This window comes from Syngnathus floridae, chromosome 7 (genome assembly GCF_059516105.1).
Source record: "Syngnathus floridae isolate MCC-2025c chromosome 7, RoL_Sflo_1.0, whole genome shotgun sequence".
In the NCBI taxonomy this organism is placed as follows: domain Eukaryota; kingdom Metazoa; phylum Chordata; class Actinopteri; order Syngnathiformes; family Syngnathidae; genus Syngnathus; species Syngnathus floridae.
In genome coordinates, this window is record NC_142419.1 from 2,371,934 (window position 1) to 2,387,847 (window position 15,914).

The 15,914-nt window shown below is 41.1% G+C and overlaps 1 protein-coding gene and 1 pseudogene across 1 annotated transcript in view; one reads left to right on the forward strand and one right to left on the reverse strand.

Moving 5' to 3' along the window:
* appbp2 (amyloid beta precursor protein binding protein 2) overlaps positions 1-15,914 on the reverse strand; it is a 237,519-nt gene that overhangs the window by 35,806 nt on the left and 185,799 nt on the right.
* LOC148394802 (uncharacterized) lies at positions 8,349-9,298 on the forward strand (annotated as a pseudogene).

Genomic DNA, 15,914 nt, shown 5'->3' on the forward strand with positions numbered 1-15,914 from the left:
ACCTGCATTGAGGATCCTCAAAGAAAAAAATTTTGAAAAAAAAAATTGTAAAACCTTAAACTACTAAAATTAAGATGGGAAATAAGAACAGTAAATCTCTTGCTCTGCTCTTCTTTGAGATGAGAAGTTCATGGCTAGTAGATTTCTTAATTGTATGCAATACATGCTGAAGTGAAAGAATATGTATGGAATACAAGGAAATTTGAAATGTGGAAGAAGTGGTAGAAGTGCTAGAGTGTGGTTGAAATCTTCACAAAGAGATGAGAACGAATTCAAGAGACAAAAGCTAGAAAGATGAAAACTGATGAGGTCACAAGTGTTTGTCAGACCAGGACACAATAAGGCCCCTGTGAGCAGGTGCAAGGCCGCAGCTCAAGCCGCGGCTCAAGCGAGGGGCAAGAGTAGTTTAATAATAATAATAATAATAATAATATTTTTGAGGTGGCAAATTACAAATGACTAGAGCTCAAATTGTGTTACACTAAAGTTAAACTATGCAAATCAAGTGGTAAAGAAATGCAACTTGCTTCTAGAAGATAAATAAATAAAATTAGAATGTGCTGTCCTCGTGTGCATGGGAGGGACCAGCTCAGTATCGACCACAGGAAATGGCCAGCCTGTGACGAATCACTGGTGCTGGGACCTACCTTCCGCACGCGAGAGCTGTGCATGTGTGTGCGTATGTGTTAAATTGATGAAGATTGGCTAAACTTTTAGTATAAAGAAATTTGTTAGACTGTTGTCTTTTCAATTTACACCGCAGAACAGAAACAATTTTGACAGATAAAAATGAGAGGAAAAGAGAGAAATCTGTTTGCGAGCAGAAACTAATCCACACTAGTGCATGTTAAGTGCCGAGCCCACATGAGAAATTCGAAGAAGAAAAAAAAAAAAACGACAGATCATGCTTTCGGGAATTGGAAGACGCTAAATTGTGAATTTAATATTTTGCAATGCTACATTTAATAGGAATAATTGATTGGTTGTGTTATAAGATTATACAAAATTCTAAATGCAAGCTAAATCTGAGAGAATGAGTTCTTCAAATTTAAAAACAAAGAAAAAAAATAGATTAATTTGCCAGTTGTTTGTTTTAGTTAAGTTTTTTTTGAATTGGTGGATTGTTCTACCAGGAAACCTGAGTTGAAAATGATATATGAATGTTGTGTGGTGAGCTTGGATGAATTGGGACCAATGTGATAGTATGACTCCTTTTTGGAGACTGTGTGAGATGCATATGATGAGCATTGATGCATGATTGCCTGAATGAAAGGTTGAATGGTAGAAGTCGTTGGCGATTACTATGGGAAATTAGTAGAGCGACTTTGATGAAAGAGTGATTTTGAGCAGGTTGAATGCTAAAAAGAAAACGTAGCTTTTGGATTGGTAATTAACTAGAGAAAAAACTGGAGAACCAGTAACACATGTAGAGGATGTGTGAACTCAGAAATTAAGAAGCGTTTTGGAAAGAAAGTCAAATTAAATGATGATGAAATCATATGTAGTAATACAACACTTTACTACATATGGATTCTTTAAATCAGTGTTTCCCAACCACTGTGCCGCGGCACACTGGTGTGCCGTGAGAGACGTTCAGCTGTGCCGTGGGATTGTCCAATATTAATTACGGAGCGCATTGTAAACAGGATCGCCAAACCACTGGTCAGTTCGCGCAAGGCCTGGTCAGCCACTTGCTAATCGTGCATGTGTGGAGAATCGGAGAATCTTGAGATTTCATATTGTGTCGATCTGATTGTATTGCATCGGCACATATTCAGTTTATGTGTGTGTTGCTGTGTGCTTTTGCTAACAGTGACAGACACTATGACGGTTGTGGTGCGTTTGTGGTCCAATGGAAATCAGAGTATGCAGTTCAACCGGAGAACCTGGTTTGGTTATTTTTCACATACGTAAAATAAGCAGTCAAGTCGAGATTCCTCGACTGTGAGAGCCACTCAGCTGCTGTCAGAACAGCAGAGCGTCTTTAAAAGTGACTTTGTTCTTATTGTTGCAATATTTATAGACCTAGTCTAAAACAGTAAACAAAATCACGTTGATTCTTTTATTTTAATCACAATCACTTTAAATAGTTTATTTCTTACACCGTCTAAAACCTTTTTAAAAAACTGTCACTTTTATTTAAAAAAAGGAATACAATTTAAAGAATATTTAGTATTTATTTTTATTAAATTATTCGACTCCATACATATATAGGAATAGGACTGTGCGTGTTTCGTTGTAATATAACTGATTTTAATATAGGAGCTTAACAGATTTTTGTTGGCGGTGTGCCGCGAGATTTTTTCCAATGAAAAGGTGTGCCGTGATTGAAAAAAGGTTGGGAAACACTGCTCTAAATCATACAATTGAGTAAAATAAAACATACATTTTGATTTGTATTCAAATTTCTAAGATTCTTGTGATAAACAATGAGAAAATGATTGAAAAGTAACTAAAGAAACTACAAGAAAGTGAAAAAGTCTAATCATTTGCTAGCTGAGTCGCTCCCCATTCGGGGAGGCCATCCATTTACTTGCTAAGCTAGTTGTCAAAACAGTCCAATTGCCACGAAAAGTAGCTATGTGCACGTGTGCAGTACACACACACACGAGACTGATAAGGTGTCAAGAGGTAACAAGCTTGCAGACAGAACCACAAAGCTGCAGCGCAAAAGACACTTCAAATTTTATACACACAAGAAGAGGCAGATTAAATCACTGAAACATTTTTAAAGATGTGCAGCGACAAAGTCCATAGAGTGAAATTCCATTATGGACGAAAAAGGGGCAAGATTAGAGAATGGCATCTATAAATGACCAGAAGACAGACCTATCCTACCAAAGAACCTATGCAAATGGGCAGCAATATTGAGCCATGGTGCGTGTCACATGGCTCAAGAGGAGGGATAGTGGGGCAGGTCAGTCAGCTTTATACAACATATGGATTTGATTCATATTCAAAACATTTTCAAAACAAAACAAAACAAAAAAAAACACTGAATGCCTTAACAGTGGCAAAAACGTCATGGAAAGAAATAATTCCGAGATATGGGATTTCAGAAATTAATTCTCATGACAGGACTGGTATAAAGTGTGAAGATGTGCTTGAAAAAAAACCTGGAATATTATGGACAAAATGTTTAGACCTGGTCAAACTGTACATAAATATTACAAGTACTGTGGGTTTAACCCCGTATAAAAAATTGTTTGGGCGACAATATAGATTACCATGTTTTGAATCCAAGTGGGAAACTAAGGATGATTAAAATTTGGCAGATTATATGAGAAAAATATTTAAAAGGCAAAAAGAACAAACCACATTCTAAGAGCATTGAAAACGAAACACTGGTGTTCTTCCAAGGGGGAAGGGCCATGTTAAATCTTGATAACTACGCCAACTGCCATTAAAATAGCAGAAAGGTCAGTTGAGGTGGTCCTAGCAAATTACAAAAGGGTCATTTCTTTTGAAGTAACGTTCAATCGCAGAAAGTAAGCCAAAAGAAGCCTTACCTCTTAGAGAAATGCCGGGAACAAGAAAATGGAACAATGATGTTATTGCATGTTGGGTGGCTATCTTTGTTGCCATTTTGTTACCTTCAACAATATGGTATTTGTGGGTACTAAGAGTCATAATGAATAGGGGAGAGATGAGTGGGCAACTTATATAGGTCACCCCAAAAATTATGCTGCATTGTATCAATTTAAAAGATCAATTTGACCTTTGCAGGATGATCTGCTGTGTCGGATCTGGACTGCCATGAAAGTATGATGTTTATATGTGTACTTTGTCAACAACCGCTGTAGATGTTAAAGAATGGGATGAACATCTACAATGAGTGTGGATAATTTGTTTCAGGTAACTAACTATAAGAGTAACTGAAAAAGGAAACAATTGATTGCTTATGGCAAAACAAGCTGCAAAGACAGAAAAAAAATTGAATATGTCATATGTATGGATTTGCGACCGATTATTTATGTTGTACCGTTGCCATTGACCAAAGATTGTGTGAAATCTGTCACGTCTACTGGATTGTGAAATGTGTGACAGAGCATTCTATATAATATCCAGTATCCAGAAGTATAACCCCCTTGTGTCCTCAATTTTACCATCAGTTGCAGTGTTTGCTGCTATGCTCACTTTGTATGGATGTTGCATACCATGTCTTCGTGCTCTGTTTAATCGTCTCGTCACTACAGTAATATCGCCCATGGAGGACGAGATTGCTCGGATATACCTAATGTCTGAGCGGCAACGTGATGATGTTGATGGCAAAATTCCTGCATCTGTGTTACCAGACTTTTCCCAGAGCCGCGGGATTCTGAATGATGACATTGCAACGTTTATCCTTTGGTGTAAACATATTTGTCCTCATGAATGTGATCCGACGACTGAGGGTCGAGAAAAGGGGTTGTTTACGGTGATGTGTGGATTTGAGCAAATATGTGGTAAACAGGTGGGGAATGTTAGAATAATTAGTTTTGTAGAAGCGCTGGCCGGCCTGAACCAGAGGTCTCATACCTTCGCTCAAGGCCAACATATCTGCCAGGCTTTAAGGAGTTCTCATACTCCCTTCCTTGTCTTATCTGTGAGAGGCCCTCACTAGTTATGAACAGAACACTTGTTCTTTGTCTAGCTAAAGAGAAGTTCTTTCTCTATTATAGCTTGTAGTTTCTATTTATGAATTGTTGTTGACCGGGACAGTTTTTAAGTTATCCCATATTTACTCAATGTTTGGTTAAGTGGACTTCATGCAAGTTATCTCACATCTACTTAATGTATGTTGGAGTGTTTGCACGAGAGGTATCTGAGGATTTACTCATCATTTATTTATTTATTATTTATTATTGTGTGAAACGTAGCAAGAAAGTCTAGAGCATTGTTTTACAAGGACACGGCATCCAGGAGTTGGATATCAACACCGAGCTGTCACAATCAGTGTTGCCGACCCATCCCGCTCTGGACTTGCAGACGGAGGAAACTGGATGGGAGCTTTGGACATCACCGCTGTGTGCCAGGATGAGAAAGCCGTTTTCAAGGTGTAAGGGCTCTACTACCAATATGGCTGCACCATCGGATGGGACCTACTTCATCCAGAAGTTCAGAAGCACTGCCTCACCTGCATCCTATGAGTGCACTTGCCTGTTCAGAACGGAACGTGGTTTTGTGGTCACAAGAATTGTCCGATGCTGCCTGCCAACTGGACACGAGTGTATGCGCCAGTGTGAGTGACAGACCACACCTACAGACTAGAACATCATCAGCTGACGATACCACGAGTACATATACGTACAACTTCTTAGACGTGACAGATGTGATAATGATAATGAAACAGATGCTGTTCTGTTGAGCATGTTTTACGGAAACTTGTTGATTTGACCATCAAATATGCTTCGCAAGTAATGGATACACTGATGTACTGTTTCTGTGTTTTTCTTTTTATTTTTTTATTGATAGCATTCTGGACGCCTAAGGCCGAGGGACCGTGTGAGAATTTTCCTGCTAATAACATCTGGCCAGCAGGTTTTTCGCTTACACAATAAGTTTGATCTGGGGTATTGAGGGAAAAACTCATCTTCACTGGAAATTGTTGCTATCATTGTTTGTACTCGCTGCCCCCTTCTGCGTAGCGTGCGGCACTGTTGCGCTATTTTCGGGAATGTCTGCTGTACGCGCACTTGCTCTTTTTTGTTTTTTTCTTTTTGTGCTCCTCTTAATTATTTATTTATTTATTTATTGTTGTGCTATTTATTCATTATTTATTCAGCACGCTTTTGTTATACTTGTTTACTGTTTGTCTGTTGTGAGCCATGTCTTGTCACCGTGGGATAGGGGGGAACGAAATTTCGGTTTCTTTGTGTGTCTTTGGCATGTGGAGAAATTGACAATAAAGCTGACTTTGACTTGTTGTTTTTTTATTTTTACTATTCTTCTTTCTTCATTATATTTTCTTGCTTGCCTTTGTTGTTTGGGGTGGCATAATCATATGATAAAACAGGAGGGAGATGTCAGGGTTTTTCAGATTATCCTTATCGTATGATTATGTTGGAATGCAACCGGTAATAAACTAGCTTGTGCCATCCTACACAAGGTAGTAAAACACCCCCTGATATGTTTTGACTAGAGGACCAGGGCTTCCTATTCAACCTACTCTTACCCCCACTCTGTTTCTCTTGATAAATATGCCCTTGCAGGAGGGAGAGTTTGGACTTCATTCCTTCAACGGGTGAACTCTCCACCTGCAGGTGTCTAAAAGGACTTGCTTGTCTCCCGTGTGGTTCTTGCAAAATAAGTTGGAGTGAGTGAATCTCTAACAGACAGTACCAGCTTGTTTTCAATAAAAACATGAAGAACACATTTTTGTGTTGGTCAATTTCCACCTTTAGAACCTAGGTTCCTTTTTTTTTCTTTTTAAGTTCCCACTCGCATTCTGCACAGTCAGAAAACTCATTAATTGCACCAGAAAGTAATGACGAGTCAGTGAGCACCAGAAAGTAATGACCAGTCAGTGAGCACATTGCAAGGAGTATGTGGTAGCATACAACAATTTACGAGCCTGACTTTTTCTGTCTTCTCAGGAGTATTTTTAGTGAGTGTAGAAAATTAGAATGTTCCCCCTTCCCCAAGCAAAGTTTGGACGTCAAGAATAAGGTGACATTTATTTTTGTTATAAAGGTTTGAAAAAGCAAAATAGAACTGTTAGTGAGAGGGCGAAAAGTGTGACTTTTGGGATAGTCCAGCACGTATTATTTGCGTTAACATCGATGCCTATGGGAAACGTTGCTTCTACTTACGAATTTACAAACCTGATTGCGGAACCAATTAAGTTTGTAAGTAGCATATTGCACATTATACTCATCATAAGGCGTCTTTGTCTACTCCCTCACCTAGGACCAATGTTCCCTCTAATTTTTCAAGTGTCTGTGCAAACACACAAGCTCGCTGTGCACACTGTAGACCACTGTGTGCAACACCAGATTGACTAATAAATAAATAAATAAATAAATAAATAAATAAATAAATAAATAAATAAACAAATAAATAAATAAAATATTGTCAATGAGAACTTTAACTTGCTCGGGGTCGGATTTTGTTTTGTGTGACAGCTCGTTCCTTTTCTGTCGGTCTTTTGCGCTCTCTCGCAATAATGTACCGACCCCCTGTCCCATCTTGAGTCTTTGTACAATTTCAACAGCTTTCAAATGACATTTCTGCTGAATGTGACGCTTGAAGTAGCCAAACTTCCATTCAGTCCATAGTTTTCCCTCCGTAAACTCGCTTGCCACTTTGGCTTCACTGCATGTTTTGCATAGTAGAACTTTCTCCACACCGAGTTCCACCTTTTGTTCTTTTATTTGCACACACTCCGACAGCCATTCCATCTGAAAAGAACCGCCGCATCTCTTATTTACTTTGACTTGGCGAGTGGATGTGTCGCTGCTCGTTCGTTTCGCCATGATAAGGGGTTAGCTCACTTAGCATTTGCATCTCTTGACTCCGCCGCACTGTTGTTAGCTAGCTAACCTGCACGGAACGAATGGGCAGGAACCATTTTCTAGCGCTGTTAATGCTATGATTGGCTATGTAGCGTAAGTGAACCATATCATATCATTGGCTAGACACCTGTCAATCACTGATTTACACTACAAAAAGGCACAGAAAGAAAATCATTCGTCCACTTAATTAGATTAGATTACGTCTAACATTAGATATTAATAAATCAGTTTATGCAGAATTTTATTTTGTGTTTAGCATAGAGTTTCTTGTGCGCAGAGACTGCGCAATTGCAGTGCACAATTGCACAGCTGCGCATCTTAGAGGGAACACTGCCTAGGACGTATTTGCCATGGGTGAACCTGCCAGGGACATACGGCCCATGACAGCTTTTAGGATCATTGGGACACACAATCCCCTCCACTGCTGTAGGATGAGGATGACTCATAGTGGGGCTGACGTGCAGTGACATTTTCAAATTGAAAACGGAGAATAAAAAGTAATGAGGTATCTGAAATCTAAAAATATATCTGGAAAATGTAAGCTGGAAGTCGAATGTTACTTTGAACAATTTCAAGGCTGCTTTGGAGCCATTGTGATTTAGGGTATAGCCTTGCTGTTATGAGCCCCAATAAGAGCGAGAGTTTTCATAACGAACCTGTTCTTCATTGTACTTTGTAATCATTTTTGCATTATTTTCCAAGCTTTAGATATAAAATTTGCAATTCCAAAAAGATGAACATTCAAAAGCCATTTAATATTTGTTTCATTGAACTAATACAACATATCAGATTTATATTATCAACCATACGCTCTCTTAGGTCATCATTAAGTGTCTAACATAAAAGAAAAGAACATTAATTTGCTATGTCATTCAAACCACATTCCACAACCATGGCACACACCGAAAGAAGTCACACATCTGCACTTGAAGACAATAGCAACATAACTCAGAGGATTAGTGAACATGACAATCTGGAACTCCCATCATTTCAATATACTGACCACAGTTCACAGGATATGGAACATGATATAGACCCGGATAACAACTTCTTCAACTCAATCAACAATAACTGCAGTTACTATACTGATGAAGAATTTAATGAAATCAATAGAGATGGCAAACTGTCCATTCTACATATTAACAATAGGAGTCTGTATGCCAACTTCACAAACATTAAGGATTATCTACCTTATCATATTACGCGCCCATTCAACATTATTGCAATAACGGAAACATGGATCAACGCAGTAAAAGGGGCGGACTTTGAGCTGGAGGGATATGACTTTATACACATAGATAGACAAAACAAAGGTGGAGGAGGAGTTGCGATCTTTGTGGAAAAGACATTAAACGTCAGGGTGATAAACAACATATTGGAATGCATAACAATTGAAATACTCAAAGAAAAAATGAAAAATGTAATCATTAGCTGCATATATCGGACACCAGGTTCTAGTATTGAACTGTTCACAGAATGGATGGAGGAGGTGTTTTTAAAAATCAGTTACAAAACAATTTTCATCTGTGGAGACTTCAATATTGATTTACTCAATCCAAACAAGCACAAACTGACTGAAGAGTTCATTCACACAATATATGGCAATATACTTGTATCCAACAATTACTAGAACAACCAGAATAACTTCTCACTGCGCCACTCTTATTGATAATTTATTCACAAATGACATTATAAACAGCACAATAAGTGGGTTATTAGTCAGTGACAACAGTGACCATTTGCCAGTTTTTATGGTTTTTGATGACAACTATAAAATTACTCCACCGGACCAAAAACAGGAATAGAGAAGAATTAAAACAGAAGAAACAATAAACACATTTAAAAATGGTTTAATGCCACAAAACTGGGATACTATATACAATGAATATCAGTGACATCAGTGACCATTTGCCAGTTTCTATGTTTTTTGATGACAACTATAAAATTACTCAACCGGCCAAAAAACAGGAATACAGAAGAATTAAAACAGATGAAACAATAAACGCATTTAAAAATGGTTTAATGTTACAAAACTGTATACAATGAAAATAACATTAACTGTACATATGAGGAATTCTCAAAAAATTTCAAAAGGTTATGACAAATACTGTCCTGTAAAAATAAGTAATAGGAAACTAAATTATGTAGATCCTCCCTGGATCACAAGGGGTTTAAAAAATGCCTGTAAAAAGAAAAATACACTTTACAGAGAATTTATAAGACAGAGAACTAAAGAGTCTGAAAATAAATACGAACAATATAAGAACAAATTGACTAATATTAAAAGAGCTGCTAGGAAAGAATACTATAATAAAATATTAAATGATAATAAAAATAACAAACATGAAATATGGAATATAATGAATACTGTAATAAAAAATGGCTCTAAAAAAATAAATTAACCTAAATATTTTATTATCAATAACACTGAGAAGCATGATATGCAAGAAGTGGCTAACAACTTTAATACATTCTTTGTAAGTGTGGGACCTGATCTGGCAAAACAAATCCCAGATCCAGTAACATCTGAGGAGCAGTGTAATAGTTTAATAGACAGGAATGTGAGTTCAATGTTCCTTACAGCAGCGGATGAGAAAGAAATGATAAAGATGGTTTCCCAATGCACAAACAAGACCTCTAAAGACTGTGATGACATTCATATGACTCTTAAAACGAGTGCATGAGGAGATTTCTAAACCATTAACATATACATCTGTAACCTATCATTTCAGACCGGTATATTTCCAGATAAAATGAAAATAGCAAAAGTCATACCTTTGTATAAAACTGGGAACAAACACCATTTCACAAACTACAGTCCTGTATCATTACCATCGCAATTCTCTAAAATAATGGAAAAACCTTTCAATAACCGAATGGACAAATTCATTGATAAACATAAATTACTCACTGAAAGTCAATATGGATTTAGATCCAACAGAGCAACATCACTGCCACTAATGGACTCAGTGGAGGAAATTACTAACGCAATAGACCTAAAACAATATACAGTTGGGATATTCATAGATCTAAGAAACGCATTTGACACAATAAATCATGAAATATTATTCAATAAACTAGACCGATATGGCATCAGGGAGAAACCATTACAGTGGCTCAAGAGCTTTTTAACAAAAAGGAAGCAGTTTGTGAAGTTGGGTGACACTTGTTCAGCGTGTTTGGACATTACCTGTGGCGTCCCTCAGGGGTCAGTGTTGGGCCCTAAACTTTTCATATTATATAACAATGATATATGCAAGGTATCACATATTTTGAAGATCATTTTGTTTGCAGATGACACAAATATTTTTGGTTCTGGCAGTGATTTACACACCTTAATAAGACTAATAAATAATGAATTAAGCAAATTAAAGGTATGGTTGGACAGCAATAAATTATCCTTAAACCTCAGGAAAACGAGATTAATACTTTTCGGTAATCACAGAACTAATTTGAAACTAGAGATACAGCTGGACGGTGTTGGTATTGAAAGAATGAATGAGACAATTTTTTTAGGGGTGACAATAGATGACAAGATCAGTTGGAAATCACAAGTTAAACATGTACAAACCAAAATCTCAAGCTGCAGCGCAGTAGTAAATAAAGCAAAACAGGCTCTGGATCATAAATCACTCCGCATCCTTTAAAATACACCAGTTCTTCCATATCTCATTTACTGCAGAGAAATCTGGGGTAATAATTACATAAGCACAATATATCTGCTTATTATTTTACAAAAGAAAGCATTACGGATCATTCATGGGGCAAGATACAGGGATCACACAAATTCATTATTCTTACAGTCAAAACTCATCAAACTCAAAGATATAGTGGAATTCCGGACAGCACAAACTCTTTTCAAAGTAAAAAATAATCTGTTGCCAACTAACATTCAGAATCTTTTCACTGAAAGGGAAGGGGGTTATAATTTAAGGGTAACATTTAATTTCAGGATAAGGAAGGCACGCAAAACAAAAAAAACATTCTGTATTTCAATCTGTGGGGTTAAGCGATGGAGTAGTTTGGAGGGGACGCTCAAGTAATGTTCAAACATCAATCAGTTTAAAAAAAGATATAGACATTATTTTTGCAAGGTACAGAAATGAGGGTGTTTGAGTATCATGGGGTGCTTAGTATTTCTTTATTTATTTACGTTTCTTTTGTTGGTTTTTGTTTGTCTGCTTGTCATTGTTTTGTTCATGTTGTTCTTTCTTTATTTATTTTTATCATCCAGGTATCTTTGTGTTGTATTTGAGGTACTATGTATGTATGTTAAATGTTTGTGTATGAGATATATGTATGTATTAATATTGTGTAGGTATATGTTTAGTGTTCTAGCGATCAGCAGGTGGAAGATAATTTAGTATTTTGTTGGGATAAGTGAGGCAAAATGATTTATGGCTGGGTATTTAGGGATTATTAAAAGGGGGCGGGATTAAATAAATTATACTTCTTCCCACTCCTTTTCAGGCATGTGAATATGATTTATGGTTTCTTTTTTGGTTACAGGACTGTCTCAGAAAATTAGAATATTGTGATAGTTCTTTATTTTCTGTAATGCAATTAAAAAACCAAAAGTCAAAGTCAGCTTTATTGTCAATTTCTCCACATGCCAAAGACACACAAAGAAACCGATATTTCGTTCCCCCCTATCCCACGGTGAAAAGACATGGCTCACAACAGACAAACAAGTAAACAAGTATAACAAAAGCGTGCTGAATAAATAATGAATAAATAACACAACAAATAAATAAATAAATAAATAAGAGGAGCAAAAAAAAAAAAAAGGAGCAAGTGCGCGTACAGCAGACATTCCAGAAAATAGCGCAACAGTGCCGCACGCTACGCAGAAGGGGGTAGCGAGTTCAGGGCCCTAACAGCCTAGAGAAAGAAGCTGTTGGCGAGTCTGGTGGTGCGGGAGCGCAGGCTCCTGTACCTCTTCCCAGAGGGCAGAAGGTCAAACAAAGAGTGAGCCGGGTGACTCACATCTCTGGCAATCGAGGTTGCTTTGCGGGCGAGATGGGCGGTGTAAATGTCCTTCAGGGAGGGGAGCGAAGCACCAATAATCTTACCAGCCGTATTCACTATGCGCTGCAGGGCCTTCAAGTTCTGTTCAGTGCAGTTACCACCCCAGACAGCGATGCAACTGGTGAGGACGCTCTCAATGGTGCCACGGTAGAATGTAGACAGGACTGCCTGAGGAGCACATGCACGCCTGAGCTTCCGCAGGAAGTACAGGCGGCGCTGAGCTTTCTTTGCCAGTGACGAGGTGTTTGCGGACCAGGAGAGGTCCTCACTGATGTGCACCCCCAGGAACTTGGTGCAGCTCACCCTCTCCACCACAGCACCGTCGATGATCAGCGGTAGGTGTGTTGTGTGACCCTTCCGGAAGTCAACAACGATTTCCTTGGTCTTACTGACGTTCAGCAGGAGGCTGTTGTCCCTGCACCACGTGGTCAGAAGGTCAACTTCCGACCTGTACCGAGTCTCGTCGCCCTTCGTGATGAGACCCACCAGAGTCGTGTCGTCAGCAAACTTCACTATGCCGTTGTCGCTGTAGGTCGCAGTGCAGTCATGCGTCAGCAGGGTGAAGAGCAATGGACTGAGCACGCAGCCCTGGGGGGCCCCCGTGCTCAGCATAATGCTGGCGGAGATTTTGTCGCCAACACGCACCACCTGAGGCCTCTGACAGTGGAAGACCAGTAGCCAGTTGCAGAGGGAGGTACTGAGGCCCAGCTCGTCGAGTTTGCAGATGAGTCGCTGCGGCACAATGGTGTTGAAGGCAGAGCTGAAGTCCACAAACAGCAACCTCACATATGAGTCCTTTCTCTCGAGGTGGGTGAGGGCCAAGTGGAGGGCAGAGCAGATGGCATCCTCGGAGGACCGCTTGGCACGGTACGCAAACTGGAAAGGGTCAATGGTGGGGGGGAGAACGGACTTGATGTGCTCCATGACAAGCCGCTCAAAGCACTTCATGATGATGGGCGTCAGTGCCACGGGGCGGTAGTCAGTGAAGCAGGACGGTGCAGGTTTCTTCGGCACAGGAACGATGGTGGCAGCCTTGAAACACGAGGGGATGATGGCCTGCTGCAGGGAAACGTTAAAGATGTCCGTGAAGACACCCGACAGCTCCCCAGCGCAGTCCTTCAGCGCTCGACCCGGGATGTTGTCAGGGCCCGCCGCCTTAAGGGTGTCAATAGCGGCAAGCGCCCTCCTCACACCGTCGGCAGAGAGGCGCAGGGGCTGCTCGTGTGGGGGGGGGAGTGGTCTTCAGCGGGCAAGTGCTGTTCTGGGCGTCGAAGCGAGCAAAGAAGCGGTTCAGATCGTTCAGCAGACGGACGTCGCCCTCACAGCTCCTCTGCGCGGGCTTGTAGTCCGTGATGGTCTGAATGCCCCGCCAAAGGCTACGTGCGTCCTTGCTGTCCTTGAAGTGGGTGGAGACCTTGCACGAGAACGCCTTCTTCGCTTCTTTGATGCCTCAGGACAGGTCGGCCCTTGCTGTCCTCAAGCCAGCCTCATCCCCCACTCTGAAAGCCTTGTCCCTGGCCCTCAGCAGTCTGAGGACAGCCCCTGTCAGCCACGGCTTCCAGTTCGCGCGAGTGACAAAGGATTTTGAGCAAGTCACATCATCGATGCACTTCGCGATGTAAGAGGAAACAGAGTCAGTATACTCCTCTATGTCCGTCCGATCGTTGTAGGTGGCTGCCTGCTTAAACAAGTCCGAGTCAGTGGTGTCGAAGCAGTCACGAAGTGCATCGGAGGCACCCTCAGGCCACACCCGAACCCGCCTCTGAACCAGCCTGGATGCCTTTACCAATTGTCTGTATGCGGGCAAAAGCAAAACGGTGAGATGGTCAGAAAGCCCAAAATGGGGGAGGGGGGTGGCTTTGAAAGCTCCCTTTTGCGCAGAGTAGACTAGGTCCAGGAAGCTGTCTCCACGTGTCGGAAAAGTAACATGTTGGTGAAGCCTCGGGAAAACAGACTTCAGGTTGGCATGATTGAAGTCTCCAGCGAAGATGGTGAAACCGTCAGGGTGCGCTGTCTGCTGTTCACTGACAGCCTGGTACAGTTCACCAAGCGCCGCGATCCTGTCGCCTTCGATGTTGGAAGGCGGGATGTATACCGCGACTAGCAGATTCGCGGTAAATTCCCTCGGCAGGTAAAAAGGACGGCACTTGATGATCACAAACTCCGCAAGTGGCGAGCAGTGCTTACATACCACCACAGAGTCCCGGCACCATTCTTCTCGGATGTAGACGCATATTCCACCTCCTCGCGACTTTCCCCCTCGTACAATGGCACGGTCCGCCCGATAGCACGCTAGCCGCTCCAGATGCACGGCAGAGTCCGGAATGTTGTCACTCAACCAGGTCTCGGTGAACACGAGCACACAGCAGTTCCGCACCGTCCGGTTCGTAGACCTCAGCAGGCGAACGTAATCCATTTTGTTGTCCAGCGATCGAACATTCGCCAGAAGAATGGAGGGCGCCGCTGGGCGCGCTGGGTTGGCCGCCAGCCTGGCCCGGACGCCTCCGCACTTGCCCCTCTTCTGCCTCCTCGCACACCGTTTTCGACGGCTCCCAACCGGGGGAGGAATAGCGGGTGAGGTCGGCGACGTTTCAGGACGTAGCAGTCCGAGCGCCTTTAATGTCGACGCTTCAAAGTCCAGAACGCCGCAAAACCCACTTCTGCCGATGTCGAGCAGAACCTGCCTGCTGTACTTGTAGCACGATAAAGCACGACGAGACGAACACATAAAACTGTCGGACGAACACTCATTAGACGAACAAATCACCGTACTGACGGGACAGAGAGTGGCCGCTGCGTGTGCACGCGCCGCCATCTTGAAACTCTTAATGTCATACATTCTGGATTCATTACAAATCAACTGAAATATTGCAAGCCTTTATTATTGTAATATTGCTGATTATAGCATACAGTTTAAGAAAACTCAGATATCCTATCTCAAAACATTAGAATATCATGAAAAAGTATACTAGTCGGGCATCCAACTAATCACTTGAATCGTCTAATTAACTCGAAACAACTTGCAAGGGTTTCCTGAGCCTTGGAAAACACAGCTTGGTTCAGTAAACTAAATCACAAGTATGGGGAAGACTGCTTATTTGACTGCTGTCCAGGCGGCCATCATTGACACCCTCCATCATGGTAAGACACAAAAAGAAATTTCTCAAAGAGCAAGCTCTTCACAGAGTGCAGTTTCAAAGCACAGCCACAAAAAGTCTGTTGGAAGGGGGAAATGTGGCAGGAAACGCTGCACAACCAAGAGAGGTGACCGCAGCCTTAACAGCATTGTGAAGAAGAGTCGCTTCCAGAATTTGGGGGAGCTTCAAAGACAGTGGACTGAAGCTGGAGTCCAGGTATCAAAAGCTACTGTTCACACACGTGTCCGGGAAATGG